Raw genomic sequence first — 19,372 nt, 5'->3', positions numbered from 1 at the left:
AGTTGGTTAAGTGTCTGCCTTCGGCTCAGGTCCTGGGGTGGAGCCCCCCCGCATCTGGCTCCCTGCTCAGCAAGAAGCCTGCTTCTCCCTCTCCTGCTCCCCCAACTTGTGCGCACTTTCTCACTCTGTCAAATAAATAAATAAAATCCTGAAAAAAAAGTCTTCAAGAAGCAAAATGCACACCAGCATTGGCCTGGTGGGTAAAGAAGCCTGGGTTGTAATCAGACCTGGATTTATTTTCTCTTACAGCCCTGAACTAGGCAATTCCTTCCTTTGGGGTTTAGTTTCTGCTTTTATAAAACTGCAAGAACAAGAGAAAAAGGAGAAGCATGGGGGCAGGGAGAAGGACATATGACCGTTCACCAAATGTGTACATGTGTAAACAGCAGCCTCCAAACCCAGCTTCAGATGACAGGAGTTGTTCCTGGCGGAAGCTCTTTGCTCATCCCCTTCCTCCTACACATCAAGTACACTTTCACCATCACCACCCTTCCAAGCAGAGTAGCTTCTGAAAGGCACCTCTTGTGCAATCTACAACTTCCTAAAATGATGCACAATGTTCCACTTGAGAGAACAGTTAGAAAAGAATATACAGCAATGCACCAACAAAACCCCCTATATTTCCTTGATGCTGGCCACAGCTATGTGCCAGACTAGCCTGGCAATGGCCCAAGAGTCAAGATCAAAAGGTTATTACACTAGGAAGCCAGGGGCAGCTTCCAAAGGAAGTAACACTTGAGCTGAGACTGGAAGGAGGAATGGCAAGGAGAAGGAAGGTAGAGGAGCACTGCATCAGAGGGAACTATGTGTGCCAAAGCTCTGGGGTGGAAGGCACTTGAGCATCAAAAGGGACAGGAAAGGGGCCTGATGGCTGGAAAATGCAGAGACAGTATAAGATGAGGCTGGAAAGGCAAATGGGCCAGGCGTTATATGTGGGTACAATGGGGAGTATAAAGGGGAGCCAAGCAGTAAGATGATAAGACTGGATTTTCATTTTTAAAAGATCATTTTGGCTGCAGAAGTATCTGAGATGCCAAGAAATAAAAAGGCTGGGGCAGAGAGGAAAGGCAAAAGAGTCAGGTGAAGGGAAATCCAGGCCTAGCACATGCAACCCAGCATCAATATCAACTGGTAGCTTGTAAGAAATGTAGTCTCAAGGCCCACCTAAGAATCTGCATTTTAACAAGGCCCCTGGTGATCTGGATGCACATTAAAGTTTGCAAAGCAGATCCAATGCAGTGTGGTAAGCAGTCACCAGAGATTAGCTATTATACCACAGCAGTCTCATTTTCAAAGCTAGCTTTAAACACAATCTTTAACAAAGGTGCAAAACCCAAATACCTACCTTAACGTTTAAATAAACAGAATCACAGATGACGTTTACTATGAAAGCACTCTTCCTAAACTAACCAGCAGAGTAATCACCATCTTCCTACTTCTTGATCTTGCTAAATCTACACATATAGCAACCACACAGGATGAGTACTATCATGATAGAAGGAAGCAACCTGAATCCACCTCCAAAGGCATCCCGTTATCTTCTAAACAGAATCCAAGTCTCTGTCAAAACTCCAGAAGCATGCATGAGTCATGAGTTGACAGACTGCCTCTCAACACTCAACACAACTATTCACCATACTAACCGCTTGAAAAATGAAGGAAACCACTTGTAGCATTCATGAATCTTGCAGACCACCATTCTACCTAATTATAAAAACACATATTGGCTCAATACTGCTTTTCTATGACGCCTAAAATAAGTCCTTTAATCACTGACTTCCAGCTTTTCCCCATGTACAAAATAGGAACCCTAGAATTTATCACTACCCTCTCCCCACCAAATATGCTTTAGGGATTAAAGAAATTATATTTTCAGTGCTGTTCAAGGTATATCCGTGTTGTTTAGTCCATAAAACTTTCATTATGTCACTATGCTGCTCAAAAACTTAGAATGGCTTCCTAGTACCCACTGAAGGAAGACAGACTCCACGGTGCAACACCTAAGCCTTCCAGAATCTAATCCCAAAAACCTTAGCATTTTTATTGCAGAGATGCTCCAGCCAACCCAGACCAGCTACAGTTCCTAAGCAAACTCAGCCCTTTTCTGTCTCCACACTTCAGCCAGGGAGATCCCCAGTGGAACTGGAACTCTGTTGCCAATCCCTTCTCCCTAAGTCTACATCCACCATGAGTTGAGACCTAAAGTATGAGCAGGAAGTGGCCAAACAAAGGCATATGGGGAAGGCACCAGGAACACTGGGTAGAAGGAACAGAAATATTCAGTGTACTGAAGCCAGGAAACACATCATTCATTCAATAAGCAGAAACAAATCAAAAGGACAGCAACACAGGGCCTAGACACAGAGGCAGTGTGCAGCTGGAGGAAATGGGCAGGGCCCAAGTATGCAAGACTCAGAAACCCCTGTCTAGATATCAAGGCTTTATCTTAAAGGGGCTAATGGAAAGGTTCTTGAAAGCAACAACACTAAAACACTTGAGAACTGTTTTAGTGAAGGCAGAGGGCGCCTCTGAAAACTTTTTCTGAAATTCTCTTTCAATTCACTTAGCCCACCACAGAAATTCAAACTTTGTAGTAAATATATGCGGCAATTTTAATAGCAGTACATCGTTTCTTTTAACCAGAGATTATAATCACAGAACTATAGACCAAGTAGAAACTATAGCAATCATTTACTCTAACCCCTTATTTTAAAGATAAGAAAACTACAGTGCTCAGAGATTAAATGATTTGCTCAAAGACAGAGGCAATTTGTGGCAGAGTCAATATTCAAACCCAAGTCCCATGACTTCAAGGCCAGAAAGAATAGGATGTAGTAAACATTCCGATATAGGAATCAAAGCATTCATTCATTTAACGAATATTTATTTATGTACCAGAAACCATTCTAAAGCAGTAGGAATATAGAAGTGAGCAAGACAAATACCTTGCCCTTGTAGAGTTTTCATTCTAGTAAGGAGAGACAAACAGAAACCATAATAAACAGATTATCTAGTATGTTAGAATAAGAAAAGTACTACAGATAAAACTAGAATGAAAGAAAAAGTGGGATGTGAGGAGGGTTGTCAGGGGAGACCTCACTGAGGAAGTGACAACAGAGCCAAGATCTAAACAAGGTACCTGCTTCCAGGATACCATGCATCCGAGAGGTGATGGGAATCCCATCCATTCCATCATAATTTACCTGTACAAACTGCAGGCAGCAGGGCAGAGATTCAGGGGAGAAATTCAGTCCTTTTCCAAACCGGTCCATCCATCCACCAGGTTCAACACACACAAAAAAATCCACAATTCTAATATTTTTTTCTGATAAAGCAAGGAAAAAAAAAACAATTCTCCTTCTGCCTTTAATAAGAGGCCTTGATAGGCTGATAAACTGGAATGTAGTGAAAAAAGTGGATATGAAGGGAATTTCAGGCTGGAAGCAGAACAAATACATATTCTGCATTTTGACAATGAACCAAGCCAATTTATTTCAGTTATTGCCAAATATGGATTAAAATGTGGGTCACTTCCTGAACACAACCAGAAATGAAACTGAGATTGGCATCAAGTTCCCAAAACCTGATGAAGAGTTGTCCAAAACAGAGAAAAAGAAGGCACCAGGGGATCCCTGGGTGGCTCAGCGGTTTGGCGCCCGCCTTCGGCCCAGGGCCCGATCCTGGAGCCCCGGGACCGAGTCCCGCGTCAGGCTCCCAGCATGGACCCTGCTTCTCCCTCTGCCTGTGTCTCTGACTCTCTCTCTCTCTCTCTCTCTCACTCTCATAAATAAAAACAAAATCTTTAAAAAAAAAAAAAGAAGGCACCAAAAGAGGAAAAACAACGGAAATTACAAAGATTCTTAAATGCTCAGCCTGGTTTCCCTAGCCAGAATATGCTCTACAGTGGTAAAGAGTCAACATCATGATTCCAAAGAGCCAGTACTTTCTCAGCAATCCTTACAATAACCCCATGAGGTGAGTATGTTGGTGAGACCCACTTTATAGAAGAGAAAATTGGGACAAATGAGTCTCTGAGAGATTAAAATGACCACAGAGTTCACAAGCCATCCAGACAAGGCTGGGAATCAGGACTATGTGGCTCCATAACCCACAATGGGGCTCAGCTAACTGTGGCCCTTGGCTTGCTTTTTGTATTACCTATGAGCTAAGAATGGTTTTTATGTTAACGGGTTGTAAAAACAAAGGCAAAGAAGCATCTGCAACAGATCCTACATGGCCTGCAAAACCTAAAATATTTACTGTCTGGCCAACCCCTGGAGTCTAATCCACTATACTATATAGACATGGGCAGATTCAAAATAAGGTCTACTGGATGGGAGTTTCCCAAACCCTAAGTTTCATAAGGTAAAAGAGTCAGGCCCTGGAAGATGGAGAACTAGCTCTCATACTAGCAGGGCCATAAGACAAGCAGTTGTCAGCCAGCGAGTTATGAATCCCCATTCATTAATGGGGATTAATGTAATGTCCCCATTACATTACTTAATAGTCCTCATGTAGCATTCTCCATTTATTTTTATAATTTGTCCCAGCAGAAGTAGTCCCATCTCACCCTGACATCCACCTGACACCTCATCCCCTCCTCACTAGGCCCCCAACCCAAACTCTACTCTCAGGCTGCCCACAGTCTGACCAATCCTGATGGGGCCCAATGCTTCCAAACTATCTCTTGTTTGTCCCTCTCCAAATATGAACTTCCAAGGTAACTACATTAAAACGTACTCTGGAAAAAAAAAAATGAATGAATGAATGAATGAATGAAAAAAAGGAAAGAGAAAGAAAGAAAGAAAGAAAGAAAGAAAGAAAGAAAGAAAGAAAGAAAGAAAAATAGAAAAAAACCCTGATAGCCCACATTAACTTATCCAAATGTGGATAAGAACCATGAGATAGGGCAGCCCCGGTGGCTCAGCGGTTTGGCGCCGCCTTCAGTCCAGGATGTGATCCTGGAGACCCGGGATCGAGTCCCGAGTTGGGCTCCTTGCATGGAGCCTGCTTCTCCCTCTGCCTCTCTCTCTCTCTCTGTGTCTCTCATGAATAAATAAATAAAATATTAAAAAAAAAAGAACCATGAGATATTTGGGAGGCAGAGCCCTTTCTCTTCCCTGGATGACCCTGTTCAATTTTCTCAGGCCAGTGTGGAGGAATTTTGTTGCCTTGGCCACCTGGCAGCTATCCCTCCTTCTTCTGTATTTATAGCACCTTAATATTCCTCTGGGAAAGCACCCTTCTCTGACTTTTAGAACATTTATTTCCTATGCTGCTGACTCCACTCTGGGTTCAGGCTAGGAGAGCTTCAAAGAGTAGCTCAAGGATGAGCACGTGACTCAATAATAAGCCAATGAGAACCATGCTCCGGGCTTCAATTCGAACTCTTGGCTACAAGTCATCTTGCCAACACAAGGGAAGAGGCCATCTGAGAATGGCACCAGCCTAAAGGAAAGCAGAACTGAAAGATGAGGGGAGACCAGGGCCCTATAGACATTGTGTGAGCCACCGGACTCACGCCAGTCTGAAGTTAGAACATCCTTGGGCTTTCCAGCTACATATCAAAATGAATTACCTTTCTGCTTAAGCAGCTAGGATTGGGTCTTCCCTCCTTCATGACAGAAAGCAGCCTGTCTGGCACAGAGTGGAAGCACCATGTCTACAAAGGGGCCTTACTAAAACCAACTGAAAAGGTGGCATTAAGGTAAGCTGCATTCACTGTTGGTGGAGTGTCTCACCAAGATTCAACGTCCGTGCTGACACCAAAGACTTTACCTCTCTTCCCCTCCCTCGTGATCAGGGAACATGGAGCTCTCTGACAGATGCTAGAGCCTTCCAATGTAACACCGAGTTATCTGGTAAGAGCTGGGACTGGTGAGAATTAAACAGGTAAGACCCACAATCAAGACTTCCAGTTAGGGCAGCCCGGTGGCGCAGCGGTTTAGCGCCGCCTGCAGCCCAGGGCGTGATCCTGGAGACCCTGGATCGAATCCCACATCGGGCTCTCTGGATGGAGCCTGCTTCTCCCTCTACCTGTGTTTCTGCCTCTCATTCTGTCTCTGTGTCTCTATGAATAAATAAATAAAATCTTTAAAAAAAAAAAAAAAGACTTCCAGTTAGTACACTTTTTCTCCTCCCACCCAAAACCAGTATACCTCAAGCCCCCTACACAGAGACAACAGAGAAAAAAGGCAAAGGGAACATAACAGTCAGTGGAGGAGTTCTCTTGCTTCTATTATGTCCAGGGTTGCTTGGCAACTGGCCTCAGCCTGGTCATTTCAGTGGACAAGCAAAGGAACGAAAGTCAGACCTCTAGGTCATTCAGCATGTCCTGTTTATGGCCCAGTGACTCAAGGGCAGGGGTGGGCTCATGCTGTCCTACAAAGCTGGCAGAAAACAGCCAACAGAGCACCTGTTGTCTTCAGGGGCTCTCCCATGGGCTTCTGTCTCTCCCACACTGGTCAAAGTTCCTTTAACTCCTGCCCTCAGGGAACATAAGCTACAGATGTTCCCCCCAAACAGATTAAAACTACTTTCAAAAACAGCTTGATAGGAAAACAGAGTAAAGGTTCTGACACAGAAAGAACCTTAATTTCATTATTTATTTAAAAAGTAGAAATTGCCGAAGAGTGAAAGGGGCAGTGGTGTATAATCAGGGAAACACAGCCAGCTTGTGTTTTAGGAGGAGGATTTTTTTTAATCCCCCATGACCCGTCTCACTCCACTGCCACCTCTAAAGATTCCAGCATGGAAAGCACAGCCACGGTGCTCTCTGTCTCTAGGTCATGAGCTAATTTCCTACAACTGAGAAGTCAGCAGGGATAGAGACATCTGCTTTTGGCAACACATTTTTAGTAGTAACTCTGGTACCAGAGCCCTAAACGGCCTGTACACAGGAGGAGGAGAAAAAGATGTGGGTCAATGAGTCTCTAGTGCTTGGATGTCACCAAACAGGTCATCTGTGTGTACAAAGACAGACGTGATCTTCCTTCTCTCTCTTTACCCACCCTAAATTAAACATCTAAGAATGACTGGCTTTCCCAAGAAAATAGAAAGCCCGTGACACAGACAAGAGACCGACTCTCCAGCTTAAATTCTATTTAGCAAGACTCTAATCCTAAAAGTTAAGACACTGTATGGGAAGCATTGTCTTTTGTTGGCTAAATTCCTGTTAAGATCCATTTATAGCCTCATGGAACTCTCCAAATAAACTGATGTTAAATCTTGTAAAAAGTCACTACAGTGTTTCAGAAAAAAACCTTCTACAGAAATTATGCCTGGGGGGTATCCACTTGAAAAACAAGAGATGTGGTTCCAGCACGAACATGCTGTCAGCACATAGTATACAGAGGCCGACGATACAAACAAAAGTGGAAGAACTGTTTTTTCATCTTTTTAGAGGAAAAGGAAAAATAAGTCTTTTCTAATTAATTATGAGGGTTATAATGGGTACCTTCCCACTCATACCACTATCGTTAAGTAGTCTTTGAAACTTAACACCTTTAAATGAGAGAGTATAGAGAATACATATTCTAACATTCAAAATCTCTCTTTTTTTTTTAATTTTTATTTATTTATGATAGTCACAGAGAGAGAAAGAGAGAGAGGCAGAGACATAGGCAGAGGGAGAAGCAGGCTCCATGCACCGGAAGCCCGATGTGGGATTCGATCCCGGGTCTCCAGGATCGCGCCCTGGGCCAAAGGCAGGCGCCAAACCGCTGCGCCACCCAGGGATCCCCCAAAATCTCTCTTTTTAACGAAAAAAGATAAGCAAATAGCCTTGTTGATTTAAGAGCTAGAAGTCCATGTCTTCTAGGTGTGAAGATTAGGAAAGGAATCAATTCATAGCAGGTTAACTAGCCCAGCCAAGGAGATCAGGACCTCCTGCTCAGTACTATTTATGACAGAGATTTAGAAACACTAGATTTTAGTTTCCTTTCTACCATTTGATAAAAGAGAAAGAGAAAGAGCACAGGCAGAGAGATGGGAAGCAAGGAGAGGGCTGGTGAACATTAATCAACTCTTAGTTCTGATACTTGCTTTTTTTTAACCCCATTTCTTGAGCTCCCTAAAAGGAAGACTGGTCACTATCCAATTAAGCAGTCACACATGATCTGTCCAAGGTGAAAATTTTAAAACAAAATAAAATCTAAAGAGAGCCAAGGGATGCCAGAGGCCATGAACACTCAGAGGCACTTTGAGAACACCAAGTCAAGCAGTCAAGTTGGACTCTTTGAAGGCACATTAGATATCATTTATTCAACTTGCACCAGGAATTTAGAGGGTACAAAGTACTATAATGACCAAAACAGGTAATGATATAAAGTGGTAAAGAAAGGGATGGCTACTGAAGACTTTAGATCAGGTAGTCAAAGGACTTCACGGAGGAGACCTGAAGGATGAGAAGCAGATGACCACATAAATACATAAAGATCTGAAGCAACAACATTCCCAAGGAACAGCAAAAGAAAATCCTATGGCTGGAAAGTGCTCAGTGTGTAAGAGGAATTTTAGACCACTGAAGCTTAAGCACAGAGGGTAAAGGACAATAGTCAAAGAGGAGACTCACAAGGTACACAAAAGCCTGATCATACATAAGCCATGGTTAATGAGTTAAAATTATATTCTGAATGACAGAGTGCTTGGGTGGCTCAGTCAGTTAAGCATCTGCCTTCAGCTCAGGTCATAATCTGGGGGTTTTGGGATTGAGCTCTATGTCCATCCAGCTCCCTGGTCAGCAGGATGTCTGCTTGTCCCTCCCCCTCTGCCCCTCCCTCCTGCATGTACACTCTCTCTCTCTCAAATAAATAAAATAAAATACTTTTTAAAAATTACATTCTGAATTATATAGGAAGCCACTGGGAAATTTAGGGTAAGAGTGACCTGATAAGGCTTGTGTTTTTTAAAACCTCAGTCTGCCTGCCATCTGGGGAATAGATTTTATCTCACCAAGCTCACTAAGGTTCTGTCTGGGTGGTCATGACTACAGTGAGTAAAAAACTTTCTGCCTATGAAAACAGAAGGAAAAAAAATATGATCCAGCAAAAAGTCTCTCCATCAGGTGACAGCTTACAATTTTCAACAACCATGGTCACTGAAGATAAAGTCATTCAGCACCTTAGAGAAGCATTCTGTGATGACAATCTACATTTACTTCCACCCTCCACTATCCATCACTGTCAATCTTATTTTATGTCCATCATGGCAATTTATCTTAAAGTATCCTGTTTGTTTAATTCGTCTGCCCTCTAAAATGTAAATTGCACAACAGTCAGACCTTTGCCTTGTTCAGAGCTATGCCCCCAGTACCTACAACAATGTCCTAGTACATAGACAGTGTCTATGAAACATTTGTTTGCTGAACTAATGAAGTCAAGACCTATCTGTACTTCTACTCAAAAGAAACAAAATCCTGGATTCTTTTCTAGGGCAATTGGCTTCTCCTGAGTTGTTAGGACTAAAATGACTTCAGAAATTCAGCAAACTTAAGGAAAGAGAAGAGTTCTCTTATCCTGGATCCCATAACCCAGCTTAGATATGTTCTCAGGATGTTCATGCTATTGTTTTCCTCAGAACTGGCCAAGTGTTCAAGTCTGCTGAAAGGCACCAATGATGGAGTGAGGTGGGGGCAACAAAACTACTAGAGAAGGGAACACAGGGCTAATTCACAACCAAAGGAAGAGCTCACTGACCTCCACTTCACATCAACATTTTTTTTTAAGATTTTATTTATTCATAAGAGACACAGAGAGAGAGGCAGAGACCTAGGCGGAGGGAAAAGCAGGTTCTCTGCAAGGAGCCCAAAACAGGACTTGATCCCAAGGCCCAGGATCACGATCTGAGCCAAAGGCAGATGTTCAACCACTGGGCCACCCAGGTGCCCTCAATCAATATTTATATAAAAGATAACTTTTTGTTCAGTACTGTAAGAGATATTTATGTCAGAATCAAGTAAGAACTCGCTATTAGAAGTCAGGTGCCTGCTTAAGAAACTAATGATGTGCACCTCTGGGTGGTGAGGCTGGGGTTGGGACAGGCGGGGTCCCCCATGGGATGTATCACTTTCATAATGGCCTGTGACAAGTCAGCATCCCTGACAGTATGAAGATGCTATGGAATGTTCTGACTGACATGTTTAAAACTAAGATATCTTGATTAAGGTCAATATAAAACTGGGCAGAGTACAAGACTCAGTCTAATTTCTAGAGATAATTGCTAATATAATTCACCTATAGTGAGAAAGTCAGAGACCCTATGCAGAGACAGCACACAGACAATTTAAAATTTCTGTATGGGTCCTATCTTAGAAGAGGTGAAGATAAAAAAAAAAAAAAAAAGAAGAGGTGAAGATAATTAGTCATTAGAGTAGCTGGCTGCTGTGATTTTGATTCACTCTGTCTCATTTAACCCTATGATGCTCTCAAGTGAGCACCAACATTCCCATTTTATAAATGAGGAAACAAGATCTAAGGGACTAGGCTCAGATTCCATTATCACCAGTATAGCACTAGTTCGAGTAAAAGGGCTGGTAATGGACTAATGTTCCAATCCCGGCTACAACACTTCTTAGTTGTCTAAGTGCATTTCGCTTTCCTTGCCTTACGTCTCGTCTATAAATGGGGATAGCAGTACATACCTCATGAGATTGTTGTGGAGGTTCAATGAAATCAAGTTTGTAATACATGTAACAAAAGGGTCTGACACACAATGAGCAGTTAAATGGTGATGGATATACTATTACTATTATTGTGGTTCAAACAGACTTAACATCATGCTTTCAACATATAAGACTCTTCATTCTGTGGTTCTGCTCCACCAGCAGGAGAAAGAGAGGAGCAAGCAGAGAGATGGGAGCTGCACTTTAAACATATGGAAAGAAACATAAGAGCTGCCTATGTAAATATATCTTACAGAGATAATTATGGCTTGTCCAGAGGACAACAATTACAAACTCATCAATAATCATGAAAACAAAAAAGAGAAACACCTAACGGTCCAAAAGCAAGTCACTGGTTCAGTCAGTCTTGACATAGCATCCCTGGAATATTATGTAGCCACAAAAAAACCTTAGGAAACAGTTAATGACATGGAAAGATGATCATGACCTACTGAATAGAACAGATTATAAAACCAAAACAAGTATCTCTAATCAACACTATTGGTGTAATTTGCATTTTCTTATATTACTTGTCTGTAATTTCTAAATTTTCATTAGAGAGTATGTATTAACCTACATAATCCATAAAAAGAAGTTTGACCTTGGACTTTTTTTTTTTTTTTAATGACCAGCCTATCTGACCAGAAACACTAGGGAATATATGCCTCAGAAGAAGGTAGAGGAACACCCTCATATTTTGCTGTTAATGGCTTTGTGGACTAAGGAGTTGGCAGCTCAATGAAGGGAGATGTAATAAGCCATGTTAATGTTATCTAGGTCTCGCTGTAATTTGTCCGAAATATATTATCCAGGAGATTCTAGATGGAATACCTGCAGACTCAGATCTCACACCCAGTTCTCTGACCTATTCCAAATAGGTTTCTAGGTCCCTAATTGACATTATAAATACATCATTATATCTGGAGCTGTTCAACTAACCCAAATAACATGTTCTCATTCAGTGTCCCAAACTTATCTTCTTGAAATATAAATCACTGACCTACTTTGTTAAAGACAATTTTAATGCACCCTCTACCACAATGATAAAAAAGGGAAGTTGAGGCTTCTATCAGGTCCCATTAGAGGAGCAGAAAATAGGCACCCAAATACTCCCTGTTAACCGGGCTAACCAGTGAGCAGGACATTCTGTACCCACCCTGCTCTGAGCTTATCCTTTTATGTCTGAAGTCTGAAACCTAACACAGGACGTGTAACAGGAAAGGGGACCCCAGACAATGTTTTTTTTACAAAATGGGATCACTTCCAGGCCACACTTCTTCCTGGTTCTACAGATTCACAATCACCTTAAATTTAGTGGTCTCTTAAGCTGTAATCTCAAAACTCCATAAATCATTTTCAGGTCATTCTCATTTACAGAAGGCTTTGTTTTTCCCAAAATCAAAAGATGGGAGATCAACCACCTCCTTGCCCCATTGGCAAGGCCACTGTGGGGTGGAGGAAGGGGAGACAGTGAAAGAATGACAGGGAGAAAGTAAAGAGAAATGAAAAGGAAGCAAATGAAAGAGAAAACAGAGATGGTGGAGAACAAGTTACCTACATTTGGGCTGAGATTTCTTAGAATACAAGGTCTTAAGAATTAAGAAGGACTTTCATGTTAAAACCTTCAACACCTCAAACCACCACCATTTCAGTACTTTAAAAACTCATATATCAATAGCTCTAAAAACAAATAAAGCTGGTAAAGGGATAAACCCTCCAAATCAGAATATTATTGGAATTTTTTTCCTCCATAGGAACAAAAGTTCCTCTCGGGGATCCCTGGGTGGCGCAGCGGTTTGGCGCCTGCCTTTGGCCCAAGGCGCCATCCTGGAGACCCGGGATCGAATCCCATGTCGGGCTCCCGGTGCATGGAGCCTGCTTCTCCCTCTGCCTATGTCTCTGCCTCTCTCTCTGTGTGACTATCATAAATAAATAAAAATTAAAAAAAAAAAGTTCCTCTCTTAACAACGCACCTACCTACTACTGGATATTAGGTTCTTTCCTCCCGCTCTCACCAGGAAAGTGCTCTCACCAAAGCAAGATCAGAATGGGGGGGAAGGGTAACGGGGGACGACAACATGACAGACACACACACACACACACAACATGATAATAGAAGTCCTAAACCAGAGACCTTACACACACTCATGAATGAGAGTGAATTAACCCTGCTGCACTAGCACATATGTCTAAAGGAAGATAGAAACTGAGTGCCAGATCCAAACATCCTGGCATTGAAATCGCAGCATTCCTGGGATCTGCAAACTGTCTGGATACGCCAAAGGAAAAGGATATGTAGCTTAATAAGATCAAGAAACAAAGCTGACAGGACAGTACCACACTTTAAAACCCTAAGGAAGTAGCTGCCTAGGGCTAAGGGGATGGGAAGGATGCAGGATGATGGCTAAGGAGTACAGGGTTTCTTAAGGGGGGGTGGGGGATGATGAAATGTTCTAAAATTAATTGTGGAGATGGGTGAAAAATTCTGTGAATATACTAAAAGCCATGAACTATACACTGTAAATTGTGTGGCATGTGAATTACATCTCAACAAAGCTGCTTTAAAAAATCCTAAGAAAGGACCTCCAAGGTCTCCTCCACCCATGCATTGCCTAACCCCATGCTGGCACATTTGGGGAGCTCAGTAATGACTGCTTGAGGTGTCACATTAAGAGACATGACTCATCCCTCTCCTGCTTAACATTTCACAAGTTTCTCATTTCAGATAGCCATCAAAAAACATTTCATTCTTCTTTTTTAAAGAGACTCAGTTCTCCAGACTGAAGGGGATGGGGAAGATTAAATCCCAACATTTTGAACCCAGATTTGTGAAAACAAGCCAATTTTAAGTTATCTTCAGCTGGTGATCATCTTCATGCTTGAACTCTGTGCTGCTACAAGAACAAAAACCCAAAGCCCTGTTGTTGTCTTTTCATTGCAGTATAGTGTGAAGTTATGCTGGCCAGAAGAGGTGGGGGAGATGAAAAGCAAGCCAAAGTCATATCCCAAATGGCACTAAGGCCAAAAGCTCTCGGTTCCACTCCAATTTTCTATGCAATGGAACAGAGCTTCACTCCAGAGGAACTGATTACAAGCATGCTGGCTATGTAAAGAGGAAACAGGATTTCTTTCCAGAGAGAGAACCATCTAGTTGCTCCTAACGGAGCTGGCAACATGGTAGCTTGCTGACCTTGCATGCTGAGCGCAAGGCAGCTTCAGTCAGAGGGCCGGGAGACCTCAGCAGGCAAAGCTGTTGGTAGCTTCCAAGGTCTGGCCAGTAGGCCAGAGGCAGCAGGGACAAGGCAAGGCTGTAGGTGCAGAGGCATCTATTCCCAGTGCCTGCCAGGCCTCAATATTGCCCACAGCAGGAGTTATGAGGCTGGTGATCTGCTGGATAAGCAGTCCAGGGAAAGATGTATGTCAGACATCTCAATGCACTAGTCTGATACAAATGCAAGGAAGCCTTGCCTGTGGGAAAGCAGCCCACAGGATTTCTTAAGAAGCAAACAACAGGGGGAGAGCAGCACTAAGCTCCTCCCAGTGACATCCAGGGGTCTCATCAGCGGTGGCTCTGGTGTGCTGTCACCCTGATACTGCCGAGACCCAGCTAAGATCCGAACAGAGATAAGGAGGAAGCTGTTGCCAGAAATGAATTGCCCTAAGGCACCTTCGAGACAGGAGGGGAGAGATCAACTCTCTGGGTTTGCACCTCACCTCCCCAACCCCCTGCAGAGCCCTCAAACCAGTCTCCCTCCTAATCTGCCCCAGACACTGAGTCCCCTGGAGCTGTGCAACAGCTCAGTCAGCTCATTAGCTTCCTGAATGTTTTTAAAGAAAAAAATTTGCAACATAATTACAAGCTCTGACCCCAAATGACTTTAACCCTAACAAGAGCACCCAAGACTCACCGTGGGAAAAAATGTTTGCCCTGTGGTTGCTCCTGAGCATAAGGTTTCCTTTCAGGAGCTTCCCCCACCCCCCAATGCTACAGAAGGGTCCAGGCTCACAGGCCAAGCTCATGGAACAACTAGATCCCAGGCACAGACCCCCTCCATGCAAATCACCAGGAGGCCTTGCAAAGAATGCAGATTTCCAGACCTCACCCTAGAACACACATATCAGAATGGGAATCCTCAGTTAAGGGAATTCTTACACAAATTCATGTCTAAGAACAACCATGTTAGAACAAGGACAATCTATAGAAATGTCAATAATGGCACATTCCAATTATAGGGCACTTACCAGGTGTCAGCTTACTCTGCTAAACACAATACCTACAATTATCTCACTTATTCCTCACAATATCATAAGGTGGATATTTATCACTGTTGCACTTACTCTGCAGTTTCACTTCCAATGTCAGATCCAAAGGACTCTGGGCAAGCCCTCACCCAAAGGGGTGGGCCAAAATCAAGCACCTTGTCATCAGAGCAAAAATCTCTCCAACCCTCCCTCTACCCACGTGTTCTGCTGAATGTTGCTATTCCCCCTGATTTTGGCCTCCACTCTTTCACCCACTCCAAGCCAGTGGTTCTCCACCTTCACTGCACATTAGAATCACCTGGGAAGCTTTGGAAATTCCCCCATGCTCAGGGCACCTGGGTGGTTCTGTCAGTTAAGCATCAGAAACTTGGTTTCAACTCAGGTCATGATCTAGGGTCACAAGATGGAGCCCCACATCGAACTCAGCGGGAAGTCTGCTTTAAGATTCTCTCCCCTTCCATCTACCCCCACTTGCTCTCTCCCTCTCTCTATAATTCCCCATGCTCATATTTGCAACCCAAAGTATATCAGAATCTCCTGGGATGAGTCCCAACTCCTCATATGATTTCAATGGGCAGCTAAGGCTGAGAACCATTGCCTAGGCTTCTAATAGCACCTGGAGAGATCCAAAGCTATACCAGGAACCCACCATCTCTTTCCAGAACATAAGACCTATGCTTCCCACTGCCTAGTAGGTGCCTCCACCTACATAACTCCATAGGAACAACTCAGCAAGGGCAAACCTTACTTAGCCCTGTATCCTGTATCATACACACATTTGATACAGAGTTCAACCATGCCCCCCCAAGACCTAAGACAGAAACAAAATGCCCTGGCCTCCTCCCTCCTTGGTCTGCTGTTGACTACATGTTCTCTTCGCCCACACCAGCATGTCTCCTCAGAAAAATGCCATGGAATCTTGCTTTCTCCCCTATAATCTATCAGTGTTTGTTTGAATATTCAAATAATGATTACATTGAGTGAACCAGATTTTCAGCAAAGTGCCCTCCCTGTCACTTGCTTTTTGTATATTCCCTGGCACGCTCCCCCGACACCTGTACCTAGTCTGAGAAGCACAGCTTCACCTCCCCTCCCCTTCTTTGCAGGCACCATGACCAGATGGTATCCATTTTCTCAGACATTTCTGCCTTGGGATAGCGCTAAGCATATTAAAGCTCAAATCACTGGTAAAATACAGGAGTATTTTAAGGGAGACAATGATAAATAATCTTCAATCTAATGATTATGATTTAATGGCTATGTGAACATATTTCAGAAGAAAATATGGTGAACTACATCAAACCTGTAATTTCAGAATGCTGTAGAGTTCCTTTTTGAAATGAATGTACTTTTTAAGAAGTAGAGTTTTACAAAGTAAATAAACAGTAGTAAAGGTGGGGCAAAACTAATAGAGAGGTGGTTTTAAATGATTTATCATTAGGAACACTGCCTCCTTGGACTTGATAAGCTTTCCCCTGACTCTCCCGGAGTTCTCTATTATGTCCTCCAGGATCCTTTCAACTTCTAATTGTGCTCTGGACCATCTGTGCTTCCCCTGCCTCCTCTCAAGATGAGCACCTAGAAGACAGTGACTGTGCCCACCCTGTCCCAGAAACCTTCCATCTCAACATGAGCTATCACAGGCAGTGAAATAAAGGCCACATGAAACAGGTGGCATGATCCTATTCTAGCACTTCACAGAAAAGTGCTAAGCTTGGTGGGAGAGGCAGCCCTAGGAGAGAGGTCAGAAAAAACTCCCTGATCCCTCACCACTCCCCAGAAATTCCATTGCCTGGAGAAGCTTTGCTGATAGACGAGATGTGCCTACTGGCCTAAAGTCATGATCTCTAGTCACCAAAGTAGGAGACTACTCTCCTTTAACACCTGCCAAACTGGTGATGTAAGAAAATAAAAATTCAGCGGCATCCTCACTAGTAATGCAAACAAGTTCCCTGGGCCCTACATTCAAGAGATTCCTAGTACAGCTAGGTTTCATTTTAGGGAAAGATTTTGTTGTGGCTCTTAATCCCAGAACCAACACTATGTACAGACTGGGGAGTAAGAAATGGAGAAAACGCTAAGGACTGTTTAATTATAGAGGCTACTTATAACCAACTAGTGAGTTTTCTTCCTATACTACAATCATGATATATAAAATTCACTTCACTCAGAACTTTCCAGAAACACTCCTATAGCATATTTATCAAAATAAAAACTGCATATATCCTTTGGCCCAGCAGCTCCATTTCTAGTATTCGTCCTACACATCAACTCACTCATGTACCCACGACAGGTAGCAAGATGTTCTGGTAACAGTAAAAGATTGGAAATCACATAAATGTCTATTATTATGGGACTGGTTAAATGAACTATGTCATATCCATTCAATGGAGTACAGTGTAATGCTAAAAATGAGTAGCTGTATATGTACCAATGTACAATAAGATCTAAAATACATTAAAACCATGCAATAAGCAAATCTATGCAAAACAGTGCATATGGCATGCTACCGAAAAATATATAAATATGTATTTACTGTGCATGCATAAATTCTATCTGAAAAATTCACAAGAAATGGTAAAATGTTGTCTCCAGTACAAGACCTTGGGATCAGGAGGCAAGAGGAATTGGGAGAAACACATTCCTTTTTGCCACATTTTGAACTGTGTACCATGTAAAAGTATTACCTACTTAGATAAATCTTTTAAAAGAAATATAGGTATGAGGGGCATCTGGGTGGCTCAGTCGGTTAAGCATGTGCCTTGGGCTCAGGTCATGATCTCAGAGTCCTGGAATCACAAACCACAACAGGCTTCCTGCTCAGCAGGGAGTCTGCTTCTCCCTCTGCCACCCCCCACCCCCCGACTCCGCCTCCGTCCCGGCTTGTGCTCTCTACTCCCTCTCTCAAATAAATGTTTTAAAATCTTAAAATAAATAAGTATATATATGAATTAAAGTAAAAATGCCGTTCTAATCTTATTTTATTTGCTCAACTAATAATCATTTTCTACACCTGACCCACAGGTGCAATAACGAGATACCCAGTAAGGACTCTGTTAAGGTTTCAGTTCTATCTGCAGACAGGGTCCATGACACAGAAATTGCCTCAAGCTCATTCAATCTGCCTGGAAATCCACTGAAAGTCTCACAGGAGGAACCAGTTCATAGATTCAAAGTGTTCAAATTAGCCTAGAGTAAAAATGTAAAGCACATCTGATAGCAACATCAGATGAGCTTTGAAATCTACCTGTAACGTCTTTACAAACCATGTAAAATGGGGTTTATTTTGGCTTTGCTTTTGCGGCAGCAGCAGGAGTCAAAGTGCAGCTACTGGCTTGGCCCAGAGAAGCCAGCTGGTTAACAAGGTTTGGTCCAGAATTCCCAAGCCCCTAAAACCTTTGTCCATCTGGCAAAGAAAACGCACACACACAGAGACCACTCTAACCTCAGGAATCTCCTCTTTCTAAATATAGTAGGCAACTGCCCAGCCTCCAAGCTCACCCTCTGAAGCATTCTGTGCCTTCCAACCAAGGTGAAATGAGCCAGATGTAAACATGCCGTGACAGCTTCTGGCCCACACTGCCAAGCTGTTTTCCTCAATATTTCCTCTATTTCTCCACTCTGGGTGTCTACAGAAATGTGTAAATCCCAGTGACTCAATTTTGTAAACATTCCTCTGACCACTAATGCAGTTTTTCTCACCCTAGCAAATGTATTTCCCTCTTGGTCCCTGATATTTAAGCTTGGACTAGCCTATTAGATATAGGTGAAGCTCTATCCCATCTCCTGTTGTATCCCTAAGAACCTAGAGCTCAGAAAACATACTGGACAGGTCCCAAGCTAATTAGGACACAGCCAATTAATTGTAATCTGTCTCTCTTCTTCAATCCCTCTCTCTCTCTCTCTCCCTCACTCACACACACGATTTTTTTTTCCCATGCCCTCGTTCTTTTAGAATCCATGTCAGTGCCTAAAAGAAAGGCCTGTTCTATTAAGGATGCTTCCAATTTAAGCAAAAAATGAAGCTTCAGAAACATAATCGAACACACTTGAAGGATCACAAGACAAATATAAACTGGCCATTTGGATGCAAAAGACCTAAACAATAGATGTCAAAGAGCTTGTAAAACTTGGAGGCTACTCTAGGAGTTGCAGGACATGGAAAGAGCAGACCAGGGCTCCATATTTGTTAAATGAAAATCTTCCTTTGACAGCAAAAAATATATCATTTGAAACACGCTGAGTTATAATTTAAAAAATTAAAACTAAGGTCCATCAGAAATTTAAATCTAGCAAAGCCATTTTGTTAGCTTCATATTGGAATCCCTCCTGTGGCTAGCTTTGTAAAATGCAATGGCCTTGAGAGGATAGCAATGTCACCCTCATGATTTCCTTTCCCCAAGAGCTCAGTGGTGATTCCTCCCTGGCCATTCTCATTTCATCAATTCA

At 42.7% G+C, this 19,372-nt stretch overlaps 1 protein-coding gene across 16 annotated transcripts in view; it reads right to left on the bottom strand.

Annotated features, from left to right (window-relative positions):
• Positions 1–19,372, bottom strand: part of ARHGAP26 (Rho GTPase activating protein 26) — a 419,433-nt gene that overhangs the window by 390,393 nt on the left and 9,668 nt on the right. The window contains exon 1 of one of the 16 annotated variants that reach the window (XM_077897681.1): positions 6,159–6,202. The exons of 14 other annotated variants lie outside the window; for them this stretch is intronic. The gene's annotated coding sequence lies outside the window, so the exon portion shown is untranslated. Of the gene's footprint in view, positions 1–3,203; positions 3,460–6,158; positions 6,203–19,372 lie in introns of those variants that run through there. One more of the 16 variants, XM_077897684.1, reaches the window with a different exon arrangement.

The sequence above is a fragment of the Canis aureus genome, chromosome 5 (genome assembly GCF_053574225.1).
Source record: "Canis aureus isolate CA01 chromosome 5, VMU_Caureus_v.1.0, whole genome shotgun sequence".
Classification (NCBI taxonomy): domain Eukaryota; kingdom Metazoa; phylum Chordata; class Mammalia; order Carnivora; family Canidae; genus Canis; species Canis aureus.
Note: the sequence above shows the minus strand (reverse complement) of the source record. Positions and strands in the feature narration are given on the sequence as shown.